Here is a 21,876-nt window from a genome sequence, read left to right on the forward strand (position 1 = left end):
TCTCGCCTTACGATAGCTGGGATAGGCTCCAGCCCGCCCCTGACCCTGACAAGGATAAGCGGAAGATGGATGGATGGATGGATTTGGAGCACGTTGGCCAGAGAATCAGGAATATCACTGACGACACATACCATCCACCCTATTATTAGGTACACTTGTTTTACTGATGTTCTGGGATTTTCCCACATAATCATCTCTAGTTTATATAGAATGGTATGAAAAAGAGAAACTATGCAGTGAGCGGCAGTTCACTGAACTAAAATACCTTGTTAATGCAGGAGATCAGAGGAGAATGGGCAGACTGCTGAGAGCTGATATGGAGGCAACAGAAAGTCAAATAACCACTTGTTAGAATCAAAGGTACGCAGAAGAGTCTCCAAATGAACAATGCAGTATGTCAGCTGAGAAAAGGAAACTGAGTTTATAATTCCCACAGGCTCACCAAAACTGGACAAAAAAAAAGATTAGAAAAATATTTCCTGGTTGGATGAGAGTCCATTTCTTCTCTAACTTTTGGATGGTACAGTCCGAATTTGGTGAAAACCCAACATGAAAGTATGGATCCATCATGGCTTGTAGGTTGCTGCTGGTGGTGTAATGGTGTGGGGGATATTTTATATCATACCAATTTACCGTTGTTTAAACATCTTTACAATATAAAATAAGACATATTAATTACAGTAGTAAATGGTAAAAACTAGGCAAAAGCAATCCTGCAGAGGTGAATGTTAAGTTTCATTTAAAATGTATCAACAGTGTCCACAGATCTCAAGTGCATTAGAAGCCTGTTCCACAGCTTGGAAGCCACAATCTCAAAACCACAATCCTCTGAGATACTGCCAGCAAACACTGATCAGCTGATGACCTATGAACTGATGACCTGTAAACATATAAACCAAATATAACAAAAAAAGATATTTATTTGTCAATAAAAAAAATATTGCCCTGTGAAAAAATCTCTGCAGAATTTGTATCAGTGGCAAAGACATTTAAAACAAGACGTGCTGGTTGAACATCTGTATACAAATACAGAACAGAAACCTGTGTGTAAAAATCAGCACACAAAGTTCCCACGCTCAGCTTGATGACAAAGTTAAACAATCACACAAAACCACAGAGAATGGCAAATGCAGGCACAAACTGTACATGCAGGCATTTGGGATAGTGACCTAAATATGTGAACAGTTGTTAGGTCTTAACACATTTTGGGCCACTGGCATAATTTGACCCTTCGACTGAAATCGTTCAATGACAGAAAGAGAAATGGGAATGTTGTAAACCAGACAAACAGGAACTGGGGGAGTGAGGGATGACCAGCAGAGAAGGAAGCTGTTCCAGATTCTCAACAATTACATAGTGACTCATAGGTCAAGGCTTGTAAATAGGATTTTTTTCATGATTGGAGAGCTGACTCACACGCTACTTTGATTTTAAGTAGCGCTCCCTGGGAGTAGGGGGGAAGAGTGAAGCATGGGATCGTAAAGCAGTTATCTTTGGAGTCAGGGGAGGTTTGTGGGGATGTGGCTGATGATCATTGTGGTGTATCCCAATTGAGCAGCTGAAGCTGGAGCCAAGCTGGTATTTGGGATCATGATGATGACTCAGAATTGTAATGTGGTTGTTGAAAATCTCTCATCTGCTGCACGGCTGGGTTATATTGTGAAAGCTGTTGTCAGCACTGCTCTGGCTTATCTCTTGATCAGGTTACAAGATGACTGGAGAGCTGGAGTGAATATACGCCCCTCCTTTTGACCCTTTCACTTTTTCCTCTACAAGTCTAAGTTACATGTAGTAATAAAGATTGTTATGGTTACATCACAGACCACAACAAAGAGAAGAGACAGACTGCCAGCGTTATAATAATTAACAGCAATATCATGAGAATAGGCTAAAATGAATGAAAAGAAGCAAAATGAGGTTTGAGTGTTCGTGCATATATGTGGCACATGTTTTAGATGACAAACACAAGGATGATACAGAGAGTAAGATGGTGCTGAGTGCATGGTGAGGAGCACGTATAAGCTCGCTGGTCCACGTGTAGACAGACAGAGGTTAACCGGTAGATAATAACCTTGTTGGACACCAGCCAGGTGTTCTGGATTACAGCCAGTCATACTTGGCTCCACCTAGAGGAAACCCTGCAGCACATACAAAACACACAGCCCCGGGTCAAAAAGGTTCTTGTGAATTTGAGACAGCCCATTAATGGATTCTTGCTGAAGTGTGTCAGTCAATTTAGATTTTAGCTACATCTCCTTTCTTTCTCCCAGTAGCTCCCAGTAATTCTGTTATTAAACTTGCATGCCTGCCTCTCAAAAAACACTATGCATTCCTCAAATTTTGGAAAGATGATGTTAGGGTCATTAAAGCTGTAAAGTGCATGTGCATCTGTGCGAGTGTCTTGCAGGTATGGAAGCCATATTATTCACTGTCACATGCAGTCACCAACCAACCATAAACATTTAAACATTTCCTATTAAATACCTTCAGCCAAGCATAGATTTATAGATTCAGTTTAACAGTTCTGAAACCAGATGACAGTTGAAACAGTATGGAAAGCAAACTCCAACTGGATTCCATCTTTTGCCTTAGAGTAAGCTCTGTACTGCACACATATATGTACACACACACTTCAGTAATAGCAGGTGTGTTTCCTTCATCACACAGCTGCACACCAGAGTAAGTGCGAGGTAAAGCACACGCTGTGAGTGTAGTGCGTGAGTGTGAGAGAAGGAGGTAGACGGAGAAAGAATTCAGACAAATTTAGATAAACAGTGACAGGCAGCAGCAGGGAGAAGAAGAACTAGTGAGTGGCAGAAGTAGAAAGAGAAAAGAAGCAGGACTTTTTTTTTTAAAGAGCAAGCGGTTTGCTGATTGGCAGGACCTCAAGAGGGAAAAGAAGTTTTTAGGAAAACTTTTAAAAACTGCTAGGAAAAAGGAACGGAACAAAAAGGAGCTCAGTAAAAAGAAATCGGTGGAAACAGTGCAGGGGTGAGAAAGTTTAAAACATTTTGGTGGGGTAAAGTGTTCTGATCTTTTCTCTCCTGAGGGCGGTTTTTTTGGAAGCCTTTCTCATCAGTCTGGGCAGGACTCATTTGTCCCTCTAACCTTCCCATCCCTCCTCTTTTTTCCCTCTGCCTTAGTTCACCGCGACTAGCGCCACGCGATGACTGCAGGTTGAGGAGTAAGTGAGGGAAAGGGAGAGCGAGATCAAGGAGAGAGACTGACACACACCTCACACATTGGAGTTTGGAGTCACTGTGCAGCCCAGAAAGGTGAGCGGAGGAGAGAATATCTTACCTAATGTTGAGCTTTCCCAGTGTGTGTCTGCATGTGTGTGCATGAGCTTTCGTATGTCTATATGTAAACACAGGTATCATTATGGTAGAACTGGGACTGTGAAAGCCGTGTCATGCTGTGGACTGGGTGGAATTTTCTTTGAATCCACCTTAGCCTCAGAGAAGACACTTATTTATATTTGAATGTGTAAACCACTCTTGTGTTAGTCATCAGACTTTGAAGTGGCTGTGACACCTTTTTCCTTCCCTGGATTAGAGTTTGGGGCATGTGTGAATCACCAGGTGAAGCAGGTCAAAAGACAATTGAGGAAAGTTGCTGCAGCGGGGTGCACGTGTGCTGCGAGTGCCTTTGTTTTGTTTTGATTCAGTTTGAACTTTGGTTTATGAAAGATCAAACAAAAGCTTGTTCTGCTTCAGCAGTGGACACCTAGTAAAAGAGTCAAGACCTCATCTGGTCACAATATGGTTTGCATGAACATTTTGCTGTCACATAATAAAAGGAATTAAGCTTTTTTTTTTAAGTTTTGTATGTTTACAGGACATCAGCTGTTATGTAAGCAATGAGAAGCAGAAAACAGCTGCAGCAGACTAATATTACAAGAGTCTGTGTAGACTTTGTAAGTGTGCGTTATCTTTTTATAACACCAAAAAGTAGCAGAAAAGAAGCTACAGCAGTTGTCCTGCCCATACCTGTTTGCTGTAATACTGTTTACACATTGCTTCTACATGCTCCACATTTAGACTTAAGTATTTCTTTTTTCTTCTGCCTCTCATTCACCTTCCGATTGATTCATCTCTGTGTTGTGGTTATCTCGATTTGCTTTCAGCCCACCGGTGACAGCTCAAAGCTAAGAGCTTCCAGGGTGTGGCGAGGAACCTAATGGTGGGGTTAAGGTAGAGCAGAGAGAGAGGTCACAGGAATGTTTGGGATTGTTTTTTTTTTCGCTGCACTACTTCCGCAGTGAATATACCCAGCCCCCAACTTGCATGCCCCCAACCAACTTGTGTTTCCTTGGCTTGCACCGTGCCCTCCACTTCCCCTCCCTTTCATCCCCACACCCACTTTATCCTCACGCCTACTTTATCCTCCCCTGCTCCGCAAGTGGAACCTGCTCAGTCATGCCAGTCTACCTCCCTGTGCCAGCCTAACTACCACACTCATTTAAAAGGTGGAAAACTCGTCCTCACTGCTGCCAGGTGTGGCATTCCCCCTGTAAGTGTAATGCTGTATTTTGCCAGGTGTGCCATCATGATGTCTGAGTGAAGGAGACAGTTATATTTTGGGTCCTGGCCTGCGAACACTTTGTTTCAGCGGTGAACAACATAACTCCAACAATGCTGATCCAATATTTTGTTGCGATATGTGTACTTATTACATATTTGCTGTCCACTGCTGTCAGAGCTGTCAATTATTGCCCTATGTTACTTTGCTCCACTTCCAAGGGAAATTGTGTGTCTATGTGTGTGTTCTGTGAGCCAGACTGAGCAGCAGCAAGGCTATAAACTTTGCAATTATGAGTTCATAAAATGTGCTATGTGTTCTGTGCATGCAAGTGTGTTTTCTAATGCTTCTGAAGTCTCTTTATTTCTTGTTGCCACCTTACTCCAAAGCATCTATAAGATTTTATATACCACACAGAGTTTATATACCTTTAACAGTGACTCGAAAAGAAGCTACAAATGCAGTGATCAGTAGACAAGGTACCAGATTTGTCCATCAGCAATCAGAGTCATGTTCACGATATAGAGGGACAAAGCAGGTATTCCTTTAAAAGCTTTATAAGAGGATTGATTGATTTATGAGGTCGTAGGCGGGAATGAGGTCAGGAATCCAGGTGTATGGGGATGCACATGCATAATCTGCTGAGAACAACAGAATGGACGAGTGATGTTTGACATGAAGTTAGTGTGCCCTGAAAATGTTGGCTGAGTGAAATAAGAAGATAAAGGTGTCATTGATAGCCAAGGGAATAAAACCCCAGGCAGTTAGCAAAAGGAGTGGTGCAGATGGAAGGAGAAGGGTGTGTCAGAGGTGGGAGACAGCGCCGAAATGAGAAGAGTGACAGTTCAGCTGTATGACAGGCCTGCTGCCTTGAGCTCTTGAAAGACCCAGAAAATGCTGCAAGAATAGAAACCATATCAGTACTGCGGACCTTTTGCCTCAGATTACTTCTCCCCCTTTTGTCCCTCCCCTTAAGATACCCTTTCCCTTTCTATGTTTTTCATTATTCATTTTCAACCTCTGAAGCTGGGCACGTTTCCGAAGCAGTCCTTGGTCCTTGTTTCAGATCTTTGCTGGGGTCTCTTTAACCTCTGCATATAGCTCTCCCTTCTTTTTTACTTTCTTTTATTTTGTAAATTTGGCTTAGTATCAAAGCTAATCCAGTGACCACATAATTCAGTGTGTTATTAAATCACATATAGCAGTCTCTGGAGCAGCCTTTTTTTTTTTCAAACTGCCAGTCTAAATCGGATTTGTTTTTCATTTGAAAGGCAGCTCAATTTAAAGAAAATATTTGGCATGTACCAGCCTCTTGCATTTGTATGTACATGTACAGATGTATGCACAGAGCAAGACACACAGTGCATTCTCGCTAGCTGGAAAAGCTAACACATGCAAGCCCTCACTTGCTCCCTTGCATGTATTAATTCAGGCAATGATATCTCATTATGCCCTTAGAGATGAATTAAATAAAACCTCAAACAAAAAAAACAAGTAAAACACTGTTTTGTATTGTCACTTTTTTTTTAACGTGATGCATGCAATGCACTGACAAGCTGATGCATACATTACTTTGAAATATGAGCAGCCAAAATCTTTGAAATATTGTATTTTTTTATGACTAAATAATTCTGAATTGAACTAACATTATGTATATAGACTTATATAAGTGCAGGCTTAAAAAAATACTTCTCTTTTACAGTATAAGTTGCCGTGTTTTAGCTTCCATTATATGATGCTGCCATTGAATGTTCGTATATTCGTCTCTGACAGGCAGCACTGCATCAGGCCCTGGTGGACCAGTAAACCTCCAAGAAAAGAGAAACAAATGGGTTTAAAACACACAGACATAGCTGGCATACTGCCAAATCATCGGTAAACACCACAAAGTCTCATGTAGGCAGTGCCTAAGCATTTCCTTCCAGATAAGTGTCTCATCTGCTCAGCTAGCGCAAAATACCTGGAGCTGTTTCCATTGGTCCATTCAACAAACATTTATATAAACTGTTTACTACCTTCATTTTTTACTTGCTGTTAATGACAACCCCAGCTTTTATCAGTTAACATTTAGTCTTAAATGAGCTATAGTTTACCAAAGTGTCTGAGGAATGTGTTTTTTTTTTTCTACCCAGCATGACTTTCTTTCCATTTTGTGCTCTTTATCACTTTGCCATAAATCTCCCCCGGTAATTTTCGTTTGAAGGTGTTTAATGTGTATTTGCTTACATTTAAAGTATATTTCACTGGAACTATAATGATACACAGTTTTATTTAGTCATTTTATGTGCTGGTTACTTTGCATGGAATGATTTAAGAGAGAAAGCTTTCTTTTTTCATATATTATTTTTGGTTTTTAGCACACTTTGGTTAGATGGTTACATTTAGGCAAAAAAAAAGTAGTTGGGTAGGTTTAGGAAAAGATCATGGTTTGGGTTAAAATGCATCCTAAAATACACACTGCCTGCCTGGCAGAAAGTCGTGGGAGCAAACCTCTCCCATTTGCTTTGCAGGGTTGGTTTTATGTGTTCAGCCCATGTCCATTTGAGTTTCAGTCATAAATATGTGTATTTTTCTTCCAGATGCTTAGATTATGAATGATAGCACAGTTTCAACACCACTGAATAATTCAATTTTTAACAAATACGGAAAAATGTGTCTTTAACTAAAGTGTGCTGTTATGGAAACATTTTCAGGTATGCAGGCACCTCAGCCTTTAGGCCTGAGGCACTGACATATCAGCTGTACCCTGCAACCCAGGACTTTCTCAGAACTTTAGCAAAGAACCAAGAGCGTGGGTGTGGAGATAATAATCCCCTGACAACTGCCATGATTTTAGCTCTGTTTCCAGACACGTAACTTAATGAACCAAATTCCTGCCTAATGCCTCATCATTACAATTCCTACAGTATAGCTTTTTTGTTGTTGTGTTGTTTGGTTGAAAAAGTACAGCCCTCACCCAGTTCACTGGGAACAACAGAGTAAGATATACCATGGGATCTAAATTGCACATGTCATCTCACCTGATTGGTAAGCAAATATGCTGAGATGATAAAAAGATGCTAACTGTGTAAATACAGAGGGAAAGGAAAAACACACACACACACACATATATATATATATATATATATATATATATACACACACATTTACGCAGAACTGATTCAACATCACGTGTTGTCACACTGACAGGCACATGTCCATACGTCAGAGTATGACACCGTGTGGGAAAAATTGTTCACCACATTTGACAGGATCAAAATTCAAATGAAAAAAATCTCCCTTTCTGAGCACTTTTCTTTTAAATTTTTTAAAATGCCTCTACATGTGTAAGGTTTCATCTTAGTGCTGTGGTCACACTTGGAGTATGATTACCAAGCAGAGACATAGCATGAGAGGAAAAATCAACAAATTTCAAATCCTGGACGTCACTTTCTGTTTGGAGTTATCTAAGACACACAATGATCCACAGGAACACTTTGTCCTCCTCTTATGCTCCATTTCTAAAAATGACGCAGAAGACTGGGACCGAAAAATGGCACAGAGTGGAATGACATTGGTGTCCTCGAGGATTAATATGACTCGCATTTCCTTCCATGTTTATATGAGTACATGTGTAACTGTGTGGGTGTGTGGATTTGTGGTTGCACGTTTGTGGCTGCATCTGTGTGTCTCAATAGTAAAAGTCTCCTCTCCTTGTGGTTAACTCCTTGTGGTTGCAGCTCTCTGGTGTCATAGAATAGATAAAGACACAAACACAAACAGATGACTCAGAACACCTTGAGGTGATTCCCAATGGCAGGGAATCGAATGTGTCAAGAAAACCACACAGCTGTACATTCTCAGACTCTGACAGTGGGACGTAGATTAACAGAGTGGAATACTTGAATCTGTAGACGGGGGCTGTGCACTTGTCTGATTACTTTTGTGTGTTTATCTGTGTCTGCACATGGATATGGGTCACCCAACTCATACCGCCTCAAGGTGTGTGGGAAGGAAGACTCATTTTGGCTACACTTTTAAAAGTCCATGTGAACATTTTCTGGAAAGCCCCCACGGTTTAGCACTGTAAGGCTGCGTAAATGGTTCTGTTTACTACATGCCCTTTATGGCTGATTGTGCCACTTGTGAAAATCCACAGTATACTGTACGTCACTTGATATTTACTTTCCAGTCTGTACATGGGGCATGTGCTGTGCTTCACGATAGCACTGCCATGGGTAGTGGGTATGTAAAGGTGATCTGATTGACAGAATACTATTTGAACACACTCACAAAGACAGCAGTGTTATGTAGATCCCCTTCCACAGATCTAGCTGCCTGGAAACCCTTCGGCAACTCCTCAGTGGTTAAAACCTCCCTTTGGGGTTCTTCAAAGTTTTGGTTTTGATAGTAATGGTTTCTTCATTTAAGATTGCACTGGGCCAAAAATGCATTGCTTACACCTGTACAGTGTTAGAATAGTGTTCTGTCTCTTTTACCGTAAGATATGCATGTGTGCCTGATTTCTGTGTTTGGCATTCAGTGTGACAGCTAAAGAGCTGATGTGATGGATTAGATAAGGGAGCAAAATAGACAGAGTGTCATCACAGGCTGAGTGGGATTTTTTTTATGTGTGCTGTCACTGCTTGGTATCAATTTGTCTCCTAAAGTGAATGTCAAACATGGTCAGCGGTTGCTGAATACATGCTGTAAATTTAGAAATTATACCACAGTTGCACTATTATTGTGATTTTGTCTGGTATTCTAATGAGAGTTAGTATCTCCCACAGCTTAAGGCAGCTTTAGAGCAACAAGGTCCACAGTGGCCACAAAATAACTTAAAAATACAAAAAAAAGAAAGAAATACTGCCTCCCAAAAAGAAGAAAGAAAAAGGCTACAGGAATTTATGAACAAATTAGCACAAGTTAAAGGTAAAATCCTTTAGGACTTTACCTTTAACAATGCATTTTGGCATGATTTGTTAAACGGACTGGTATTGATGCAGTGCTTTTGCTTTTCTAGTTTTAATGAGCACTCAATGCACTCCAATCCTAAACGCTTTTACCTGTAATACTCATGCACATCCTTATACGTTTTTGGGTGCATGAGTGGAAATCTATTGTGTCCAAGGACAGTTAAACAGGCAGGCCTTGCTCAGGGATTGAACTGACATTCAGATCAGTAGATGATCTATTTCACCTCCTGAGCCACAGTAGCTTGGGTCCCATTGTCTCTATATTAACATATTTCTGACTTGGGAATGATCTGTTACAAGATGATGACGGCCCATCCATAGGACACAAGGGGTCACTGGTGGAAATAAGAGTTTGACACAGGAAATCCAAATTAAAAGGACTGATAGACGTATTGTATGTATTGAATTCAAAAGCTAATGTTATTTTTAAAATATACTGGCTGATGGTAAGAGGAGGCTAAAATAAGTTCTGCAGTCTGGAGCTGATTAATGGATTTTTAGTTGAGGTATTTGAAGAGACCATTTCTTTGTCTTAATAGAGGATAAGATAGAATAGCTTAGCATTTTAGCATCTTAGAAATTTCATTTCTAAGATACTAAAATGGAAATGATATTTCTAAAAACACAACTGCACGAGCTTTCTTGATGTACTGCTCAAAACTTTGTATCAGACCGACAGAGAAAAAGCAGATAGGGATGGGCTGGGGGACCGACTAAGCAGTGATGTGCTGAGGGAGGAAAGAGGAGCAGGATGCCACCATCTGTTAGCCACATGCACGCCCCACAGCAGTAACATAAATCTCAACCACACTCAGCAATGCAAAGCTACATTCTGCCAGGCTAAATGTGCGCTCGCTAGCTACATCAAGAGAAGTGTGCAACTCAGGCGCCATATAGATCTAGGATGTAGATTCGTTATACTGTAATAAAAGTTAAGCCGAAATATCATGGGTGGACTAAGACACTAAATTGATCTGAAACAAGGTTTAGAAATATACTGGAAACCCTATCTCCAGTTGGGGACTAAAATATTGATGGGATGCTGTAAACCTGCTCAACAAGTTGCCAGCTTTGTAGAGAATTAAGTAAGACTTAGTAGAGCAGTTGCACATTCTTTTTGAATATGCTACTGCTGTAGTGGACCCATAAATTACAGCTCCTAACTATTGGCTAGAAATTCATAGGAAAAATACTGTGGCTAAGAAATGGTTGATTTAAAAGTTGTTTATAAAGGAAACGTTCTTCTGTTCTTCTCGTGTGGTCCCTTGGCCCTCCACTACACTAGGAATAGTAGATGTGCAAATACACAGGGCACTCTCACACAAACACACAGTTACAGGTCACCGGGGTTAATGGCAAGCCCAAGCAGGGCAATGTGTGGATGAGTTGGGCGTTACTTTGTATTTCAAATGAGCTGGAACTCACAAAGTAGATTCTTCCCACCATCCTTGTTTATGACAGTGTGTCCTCTACTACAGTGTAGGGGTGGGAGAAAAAATCGATACTGTGTAGTATCGTGATATTTTGTTTGCTAATAATGTATCGATACAGGGACAGCAGAAATCGATATTTTGTTACAAAAAGTTTTTGGACTGGAACATGCTCTGACTTCAGAGCATGTTGATCAGCTCCTTTTCTGAGCAAGAATCCTGACATTCCTTCACTGTCCAAATGTGTTTAACTTTTTTATGGCAGCAATAAACATGACAGTTTACTTATTTTAATTTAAGACATGTTTTATTTTAATTAAGTTTAAAACTTTTTATTTAATGTAAAATTATATTTTGTTTTAATTTACTTTCAAATTCTTCAGTTGCTGAAGGGGCTGCATAGTTTTCACAAATTGCATAGTTCAGAATAGCTATAATTGTACCAGATGGTTGCATTCAGTTAAGTTGGACTAGACTGTAATACAAACTGTTCAGTTTGTCAACAATAAAACTGACTGAAATGAGAGAAAGACTGAGTGTGAGACTTTGTTATTAGATAAAATGAATATTGATAAAGTTTACCTTCATGTACAGAATCTGAATATTGCAAAATATTTAAAAAAATTGCAATAATATCGTATCGTGCGTTAAGTATTGTGATAATATCGTATCGTGGGATGTATGGTGATTCCCACCTCTACTACAGTGGCAGTTTCATCTTCAGTGTCACAGTTAGATCTCTGCATCAGCTAACAGTCTACATGTGTTGGTGTATGAAATTTGAAAGAGGTTGGATGCTGATGTCTTAGTTACAGGTGAAATAGCTTGGGTAAAAAATGGAAATAGAAGGTAAAAACACTTCACATCTTTCTACTGGTTTCTATTTTTTGATAATTTGGTAGGTTTTTTTTTTTTTTTTCTAAATCACTTTTTAACCGGGAGGGAAAACTGATGGGTTTGTGTTTTGGGATTTCCCAGAGAAAACCTGCTCAACACTAGGACAACATATAAGCTGTACACAGAAGGTCTGCACACGGGAACAAATTTGCAGCCAAGGCTAGAGTAAACAGTACAAGGAGTAAAAAACTTATCTCTCTTATTCCACTCTCTTGTCTTCTACCTCATCAATTTTACTTTAAGATAATAGGGGCCAAATAATGTGCCCCTAGTGTGTCTATAACTATAAAGATCTCTTGTCATGTCTCAAATGACATTTAAGTACTACAATCACATGTCACTCAAATGAAGTTTATGGAAAAAATGGTTTCTAATTTTAAGTGGAATTTTATTCTGTAAAATATCTCATACATGTGTGTGTATTTAAGGTTTTGTACTATGTTAAATGAACTATATGAAGTGAAGAAAACCTGCTCTTAAAAGCAAATAATTTCCTTCTTTCGCATAGAGACACATTCTTTTGGCTTTTTTGGTCTGATTTCATGGAACTTTAGATCGATTGAAATCATCACTGGTGAAGAAATGATATAATAATATAGTGGCCAGAGATGAGTCACCACTAATTTCACGTTCCTTTTCAAACCCAGTGTTCAATTGTACTGTTCAAGAGCTGCGGGCGAGCTGAGCCCAGCCAATATGAGGGCCCAGTCCTGACATCACACTCATGCAGTGTGACAGATGGATGGGGGAGAACGCTCCAGAAAAAACATTTAAAAAACAGCAGCAGAAGCAGAAGTTTGACTCTTCTTATATCATTCGCTGAGCCGTGATCAGCAGAATCGGTAAGAAGGTGGCATCCCGTCAAGAGGTCTTGCTTACTAGGCAGGAACATAGTGACACTCTACGGTTACTTTAAGATAAGAAAACCATGACATAATCATAGTCCTACAGAGCACCATTGCTGTATGTCCTTCATCGGCATGCGTCTTCTATTAGGCTACAGAAGCCACAGCCAAAGTGGCAGCTTGCCTTATCCTCTGCATATGAAGCAAATGAGGCAATGTCATTCAGAATATAATTGAAAACTATGGGGAACGCTGCTCAGGGACTGTTGGTCTGATGTATTGTTCCAGTGACTTGGGGAGACTGTTGATTAATTTCCAGTATTCCAACTACAATAAAAAAAATAGCCAGCTGATGAAAGCATAGCCATGCAAGGCTGCTCATCATTCAGCTGGCTAAGCTCCAGCAGCAAAGCCAGTCAGCTGCCCGGTGGCCAATTAATCCATGTTTTAGCTCTTTGCTGCTTACTTTAATCATCTTTTCTAGATGTTGCACAAAAGTTATAAATAGAATTCTTTATAAATTGTGGAGAGATAAATGGTTTTCTTTGGCATCTGGATGGGCTGATGTAGCCCGTCACATGCTCAGTCAGTTGATGCAGGACAGTGACAGCTGTGACTTCCTGAATCTCAACTACTGACTCTGTTGCCAAGCCAGACTAATGGCATCTGGAGCAGTGTGCTTCCAAAGCAGTGTGACGCTGATAACATTAGGTTCTTTTGAAACCAAGAGTCATTAGGTATATTATGTTGAAAACGCTGTCTGAAGTTGTATGGAGCATCGTTAAACATGTACTGTCCAACCAGTTTAATCTGCTCCAGAGTTCCTGCCTAGTAGCATGGGATTGCTACTGAGGGATTTCTTTGTTATTTAACATCACTTGGTGACATAAAAAAGATAAATAGAGTGTGTAAATGCAAAAGGGTGTAAATCTATTTGGTCTGTACATAAAATTAAACTAACCATGGGAGAATGAAAGGAACAACACAAAGCAAACTTTTCTCTCTGCCATATCAAATAAGCTGTTCATTAGGCATTTCAAGAAATGATCAAAAGAAAGTTAATGAAAGACATACAAATGTCATAGTAGAACTGGCTATCCCTTGTGTCTGTCTCACAAAAAGCATAAAACTTGTTCATCTTCCTTCACTCTGTCTTTTTTTTTGCTCTTCTACTTCTTCCTTTCATCTTCAGCCAGACGCTTTTGGACATGTAAGATGTAAAAAAAATGCAGGAAGGAGAAGAAGAAAGAAAGGACAGTTCTAAAGGAATATGGCTCGTATTAATCTGGAAATATTGCTTTACCTCATCTGAACTAAATTACCGGTCTGAACTCGCTGTCCTCAGAGAGTAGGCAGATTTCCACCGGCAGCCCAGATGGGCAAGGAGTGGTCGACAGATCTGTCACCATGACCACAGTGAGCACATGAACCCCTGGTCTGTCAAGCTCTGTTGCTGTCCTTTTATACAGCGGATCAAAAGTGTTTCTTTGTTATTGTTGGGCTTGGATTTTATACTCAGTTGCAGTGTCTCTGGAGGAGAATCCAGAAGTTTTTAGACTCTTTCTCTCTCTCTTTCTTTGTCCTGTTTCCTGCTATCTTTGGGGCTTTGTGAATGCGTATTCTTAAGAAACCAAAATTCCTATAAGTAAGGACATGAAGGTCCTGAGACATGATCTATTATTCTAAAACTATTAAAGACACAATGAAAGTATGGTGTTGTTCAAGCTTACCAAGGCTTGTGGTTTCTACTGGTAAGGAACAAAGCCAGGTTGGAGTGACCAGCAGCCTCTCTCATTGCAATTATGAGGGATATAAAGCTGTGTTTTGACACACTAGGAGTGAGTACTAGGCCATTAGCCTGCTCTTACCCATAACTGAGCATAAATTGGAGATAGAGAGGACCCTCGGAAAGGGTGACGGTCAAGTGATACCTGTATGACACATCCAAGACCAGTGGCAGTCAAGCAGCACTTGTTTCTATAATTGCACTGTGGTAAGAGAGCACTCTGTTTTTAGTGGAATGGTTTAGAATTGTGAAAAGGGGCTGAAATGATGCCCTCAAATGCCAGATATTGTTGCATCACTCCACTGTTCTCACCTGTGTAAGAATACTCAAGAAAGACTTTCCTTTCATGTGTACCTGTCCGACAGACAGGGCAGCAAAGGAGGAAAATCGACTTGTTTTTGTTCATACATCGACTCCAGTTTTCACTGTTAAAAAAAATTTACAAGACAGAAGTATGCTGTGATTTATCTCCAACGATAATTTTTCGTGAAAGAAATCATAAATTACCTTGCAGATGCCCCAGACAGCAGTTTCTAATAGAAACCAGCAGGAATGTTGCTGTCTGTGTGTGACATGCAAAAAAGGTGCTTTTAGCGTTTTGGTTACAGCTGCACAAACATAATGAGCATGATGGGGCGGCTTAATAAAGAACTGATGCAGCTGATCTATTATAAAAGTGAATAATATGATTGAAATTGGTAATAGAACTGTTACACTTATATTAATTATTACTGAAGTTATTATTTCTATGTTGGTTATGTCTAGGTCTATGTTTCGTATTAAAAAATAAATGTGAATATAGCAAATTACATTTGTTATTATTAATATCTTCATCAAGAGTCATTAGCTCTGATTCCAACGGTGATGGTGATACTTTCCCACATAAAACATGTTATACACTACATGCATAGGCCAGAGTTAAACAGAATCAAATTACAAGTGTTTGAAAGCTGTAAAGATTCTCATTATTCATTATGTTTTGTATGATCTCCAGATGTGATATGGAAATATGAGTGTTGTTGTAGATCTGTTGAGGATGGAATGTTTGGACAGGATTTTGACATAATCTTCAAAATACTAAAGTTGAATTGTGATTTCAGCCAGAAAGCAGGGCTTGCATGACACATATGAGAATTATTGCTGTTAGTGTGGTAAAACTGTTTTCAAAACCCAAATACATGTTAGGGGTACAGGAAGAGGCTCCAGCGAAAAAAGCCAGCTTTCACAGTTCATGTACTCATGTCTATGTACTCATAGACGCAGTAACCATTTATGGATGTGGTTCATTCAGAGGGACCAGATCACAACATCGATTCATATCTTTTAGTACAAGACTTTCACAATTATGATACATATCAATTAATAGAACAGATGAATGGAGGAGTGGTATAGAAGCTAGTTTGTGACTGTTTGAAGCACTGCATTTGATGTGAGCTGACCAGAACATGGACAGGACTATGAAACCCATCTGACAGTGGATCTGTCCTCAGATGAAGTTGATAGATTTATTTGTCTCTTTGTTGAGAGGTCCCTCCACTCATCTTAGTGAAAAGATCAACACATACAAATCACTTCTGACACATGTCATTGCAGTTTGACATGTCAAAATATATCATAGCTCAAATTTACCATTGCTGCTGTTTGTCAGCTGATCTGAGAGCTTTATTTGTATTTTTTCTTATCAAATTGGCTCCTGCCACACAGAGACCGAAGATTTTTGCACACCCCTTCTTAATCCAAGGCATAGGTTCCAATCAGTAGCTCCTATGTTTGTATATTCACCTGGCTTGCCTACAGGTGACCTCTGACCTCAGGAAACACAACTCCGTGGGAGAGAGAAATGTTCCGGTGACAGGCCCACTCGTGGGCGGCAGAGCGGTTTTATACTCAGACTGGCATTATCTGCATCTCCTGCTCTGCTCAAAAGGACAGGGCCACTAAATATACCCTGTGAGGCCTTCCCAGGCTCCTCTGGGCTGGGGAGATGCAGCCACCGCTTGGGCCGAAGGCCAATGACATGGCTGCCGACCTCCACTGAAAGTATTTTTAAGGTCAATTACAGGGTACAGTGCCTTTAGATGGCCGACTGGTGCTGAGGAGGCCTCATATTAAAGGTTTATGTGGAGAAGGACCAGAGAACTCTGCCTTTGCTCACCCCAGCTCCCATTGTTACCACACACCCACCGAGACAGTGCACCCTGAAAGATTCCTATGGTGATATATGTCATATATGCAAGTGTTTTGAATATGTTTATGTGAGCGTTTTCTTTTGCAAAGTGTTTCAAAGACAGATCGTTATTAAGTATATATTATGATGAGTCTGTCAGTGGCTCATCATTCTGGAATGTGTTTTTACTGATAATGTATTTTTGTAAAAATGATTATTTATTCATCTGTCGGTGTTATCTGGAAATTCGTGTAAATCCTGGTGTCATTTAAGGTTATGTTGTGGTTATTGGAATTTCAACTGAAAAGAAGAAACTCTAGCCTTCTAAACTGTAAACACTTTTCTTGCATTAAAAGCTTCCTCCGTGCTTAACAGATCATAAGCTAGTGCTCCTAGGTAAATGTAAAAGTAATTTTTTTAAGTCTGTATTGGCAACAACAGTCACATGTCCAAATAGCCACTAATTAAGTTATTCCACAAAGTGAAAAAAAAAACTTTGTGGATTAACTGAACTCTTCAGTCAAACAAAACAGAGTTTTGTTTCTACCTTAATGGCCAGTATGAAAAAGGATGAAATATTACAACAACATCAGTATTTAAGTATTGTTTTAACTCAGACTTGCAGCTTTTCTTTATTACCAGAGTACTGATTATGACAGCTTATAGTGGCAATTAGAAAATCATTTGAGACAACCTTTATAATGCACATTGACAGATACAGACAGATAATAAACAGAGCTTGGTCCCCATTAGGCTTATCTTAATATTCCCTCATACATACACTCACACAAGCCCCATTCTCTTTACATAGGCCACACACGCAGACCGCCACAGCTGACCGACACTTGATATAAATGAGCATCCAGCAAGATGCATTTGGTTTTTTTCATGATTCATTCCAACACGACTCCACTATGCCATAAATACAGGCCTGTCAAAATGTGTTCTACCCCACAGAGAGGGGAGTGGTGTGAGGTACAGTAGACACCATTCACTCTGTGTTTGGAAGGGGCAGAGAGACGGTTGGAGTTGGTGGCTTTGGTCTCCCTGAAGAGTAAGGTATTGATGGGACAAAAGTGAGGAGAAGTATTGAAAGGCCCATTTGTGAGGGTCGGTCATCTCTGTGTTTGCTGTGCTGTGGCTCTGGTGCAATTCAATGGGTGCTCTATCCACCCGACCTATTTCAATCCCAACTCTTTAGTCAAACAAAATAAAGACACTGCAACTCAAAAAGGTCACACTTATATTCATTTTATCATAAAAAATAATCACTTTATCATTTTAAATCAGTTGCCCTTCAGTTAAGTTCAATAAATTATTTCTAGAAAGTCCAAGTATAGTTTATATCTGTGTGAACATGATCATAAAATTGTTTGGGTTTTGTTCTCAAATTTTTTTAAAAAACTGCTTTAATTACAAATAATAAAAGACCTTTTCAGATTTTTAAAAAGCAGTTGTGTTTTTGTGCAGAGCTGGACTGGACTTCATGTGCGGTCACAGTCCCGCAGTTATGCTTATAGATTTATGAAACGCAACCATGGCGGGTCAGCCCAGTGCTTTAGTGGTCTTATCGTAAACATACCATGGGCTGTGTGAGAAGTGCTGAAATTGTCACAGCATACCACCATATCAGTTTAAATTGCCACAGCAATCAAGGCTATAAGAGCCTGAATAAACACTATTCCATTCCAAGCTGGGGTGTACGGATACACAGATTTTTAATTTGGGGGAAAATGGTGCTTTAATGGAGTCGTGCTTATTATTAGCAAGCGCCTGGATTTGAATTACCCATATAAAACAGAAAAGTGAATCAGTGCATTGTATAGGTTGTATAATCCTTACCATTTCTTACAGTGCTGTGCAGAGACTTCAGTCACATTTCAAATCTGAATATTTTGCTTTTATTGAAACATCTGCAAAAATACATGAAAATACAGTATATAAGGCAAAACAGAGTTTGTACAATTCTAACAAACTTGAAAGTCAGTATTTGGTATGACCACCTTTATTCTTCAACACAGCCTGAAGAATCTTAGGCAAGTTTTATTGCTTCTTCTTTTGATGTCGACGGCCTTTTTTCAGTCAAGATGATCCCATACTGCTTCAATAATGTTGAAGTCTGGGCTCTGAGGAGGCCAATCCATGATTGATAGTGTTCAATTATGTGTTTTTCTATCCAGGTTTGTTTTTACTGCACTGGTAGTGTGTTTGGGATCATTGTTGTGATAAAAAATAAAGCCATCACCAGTCAGATGTTTTCCAGATGGTACTGAATAGTGGATCAGTCAATAAAAACAGATATTTTTGCATTCATAATTTCATCGATTTTCATAAAACCTCCAATACTACTGGCTGAAATGAAACATGACAAAGCCTCCACTCTGTTTTACAGATACATACATACATTTATACTGACAGTGATATAAACTATAAATGTAAAATTTGGATTCATTATCCTTGTAAAATCTGTTGCCATTGATTTTCAGTTTTTGTGTAATTTGGCATGCAGCCACTCAGCCTTTTCTCTCTGTTTCCCTTCCTGAAGAATGGCTTCTTTACAGTCACTCTTCCACTGAGACCATTTCTGACAAGGCTTCAATGAATAGTTGTTAGATCTGTTGAAGGGCCTGATCCTTTGTTGGATTTTTTCCTATTTCTTAAGGACATGACTTTCAAATACATTCATCTGCTGTTGATAGTTTTAAGCCTACCACTTCTTCTTTGTCTTCTGCTTGGCCAGTTTCCTCATTTTTAAGGTCACATTACACAGCATGCCAAGATATGCCAGGTTTTCTGCTAACAGCTCTTCAGGAATTACCTTGTTGGTGTGAAATACTATTTTATGCCTGTAAAACTACATTTTCTTTGGCATTTTTCATAGATTTTCATAGAAGAGAAAGACATGGGAACTATTAACTATTTCTCAAGAGCACTTTAAAACAATTACCAGAAAGTCTGGCTTTTTGGAAACAAAATATCAAGAAATGAAGGGTGACACAAGGCTTTTGCACAGTACCGTACACTGAGAGTATTTTCCATCCATCTTCTTCCGCTGAGTATTAAGCGGAAGGAGAAGCGGAGTATTTTCCATGTGGTACATAAATTGAAATTGTTCTGGTTAAAAATAGATATGATTATAATTTTCAGATTCTTCTAGTAACTAAGTTTTGAAGCAGATTTGAAATTATTTTGTGCTGCTTCTTTCAATAGTGATTATGTCTACCTTTGCTCTTTCAAGAAAAGACTTTCTTCAGCTTTCCCTCTTTTACCTGCGGTGCACCTCTTGACGTTGTCTTCCTGGGAACATCATCACTCCTGATCGACATGACGGGGCGAGTACACATCGCCAAACTGCTAAGTCTACACTGGCTGGGGTGCCCCATGTTTGCCCTGGGGGAGAGCATCTGCTCTTGTCTGCTGGGCTCTCTCGGTCCGAAATGGCACACCATGGTGTGATGGACTCTACCGGTCACTGTTCATCGGCGTTGTAGGTGTGAAATTCCCAGGAATCCCCAGCACGGCTGCTTCAGAGTCCAGTAGTTGAATCAGAGAGAGGATGGGAATGGATGTGTTAGACCTTTTGGTCAGACATCATCACCGTGTCCAACTTGAAACCCACAGTCTAATATTTCTGGGGCCCATTCTTGTCTCAGGACAGAAACTTACAAAGCACTCATTGAACTAGTCTTGGGTTTGTAAAATATTTTCTTTCCTAGTTGTTAAGTTTTAATGTAATTGATTTTATAGGACATTTCAGGTGTCTGACAGTCAATGACTCATGGAATATACTCACCACATGTAGTCAGCGCCTACACTCAGTGCCCTTAATTGACAGTTACAGGAGCGTTGTTGGTGGTGGTGATGGGGAGGCCTTTCATTGGGCCTCTGGGTGTGTCACCAACATGACCTGGAATAACCCTGTTACTTTAAAACCTTACTGCAACTGTGGCAAAATCAGGTTGCAGAAATAATTTTAAAACTTGGAACTAAAGCAGTGTTCTTGCTATTACTTTACTGAGATGCTCGAGTCCAGTGAGGTTGTCTTAGCTATTACAGTATACAAAGGACTCAAGGGTTGATGTCTTCTTACTTCTTCGATGTCAAGTTACCACATGTTAATTGAGTACACCAAAACAGTGGCACACAGCCAGGGAGCAAGATTTCATTCAACATTAATCTTGCCATGGTTAAACCGCTCTATCCTGTAAAAGCCAGAAAAGAAAAGCTACACTGTATATTTAGGGGAGGTGAATTTACACATTTTCCCCCAATCTATGTTTAGTTTTAGGGAACTATTTTTAGTAACTTTATTACAGTCAGTCAGTAAATCTGTGCATGCAGAATTACTGCTAAAGGGTCAAAAGTTTTATTAGTTTTTTGACCCAGGTGTTGCTCCATACAGGAAAGCTGGAATATTCTGTGGTCACTGGAAAAAAAAAACCTGTAATAAGCATCAGCATTGTTTTGTATGTTTTTTTTTAGTGACACACAGTAAGAAGGACCATTTAGAGACCCCAGACGGTTGGCAGAAAGAGGACTTGTGTACTAGCGGAGAGTGTAAATTGAATTCCCTGTGTGGGCAGCTGGCGATCTGATATGCAAAGACTAGAGGGCTAGCTTTAAGCAGGCTCCACTCTTTTATATACATTCATCTTACAAAGCAGTTCTCATGGAAGTGATGTTCAGTTTGGCATGGCTGTTGGTACCAGATTGGCTGATCTGAACATTTCCGAAATTGCTGATCTACTGGGATTTTCCTGCACAGCCGTCTCCAAAACTGCCTCGCTGATGTCAGTGGACAATGCCCAGACTGCTATGAGCTAACAGGATGGCAACAACAACTCAAATAATTACTTGTTAGAATCAAGGTATGCAGATGAGCATCTCTTAATACAATTATAAGTCTCTTAATACATGCTATAGATGGACTACAGCAGCAGAAGACCACACCACGTGCCACTCCTGTCAGCTGGGAACAGGAAACTGATGTAACAATAGACGATTGGAAGTCTTCAGATCAGGCTTATCATTGTCTGATCTGACGAGTCTTGATTTTAACATTTTGCTGGTAGCATTACAATTAGTCAATTTCAATAGTGTGGTGGATATTTTCTTTGCACTTATTGGGCTCCTTAGTACTAATTGAGCATCATTTTAACTCCAGAGTCTAACTTAACATTGTTGGGACTATGTCCTTACTGTTCCCATCTTCTGATGGCTGCTTCCAGCAGGATAATGCACCATGTCACGAAGCTCAAATCATCTCAGTGAGTTC

At 39.8% G+C, this 21,876-nt stretch overlaps 1 protein-coding gene across 8 annotated transcripts in view; it reads left to right on the top strand.

The window, feature by feature from the left end:
• LOC120441033 (zinc finger protein 469) overlaps positions 1-21,876 on the top strand; it is a 200,499-nt gene that overhangs the window by 134,649 nt on the left and 43,974 nt on the right. For 6 of the 8 annotated variants that reach the window (XM_039614642.1, XM_039614638.1, XM_039614640.1 and 3 more), the window contains one exon: positions 3,144-3,275. The exons of 1 other annotated variant lie outside the window; for it this stretch is intronic. The gene's annotated coding sequence lies outside the window, so the exon portion shown is untranslated. Of the gene's footprint in view, positions 1-87; positions 150-3,143; positions 3,276-21,876 lie in introns of those variants that run through there. One more of the 8 variants, XM_039614645.1, reaches the window with a different exon arrangement.

The sequence above is a fragment of the Oreochromis aureus genome, linkage group 7, assembly GCF_013358895.1.
Source record: "Oreochromis aureus strain Israel breed Guangdong linkage group 7, ZZ_aureus, whole genome shotgun sequence".
In the NCBI taxonomy this organism is placed as follows: domain Eukaryota; kingdom Metazoa; phylum Chordata; class Actinopteri; order Cichliformes; family Cichlidae; genus Oreochromis; species Oreochromis aureus.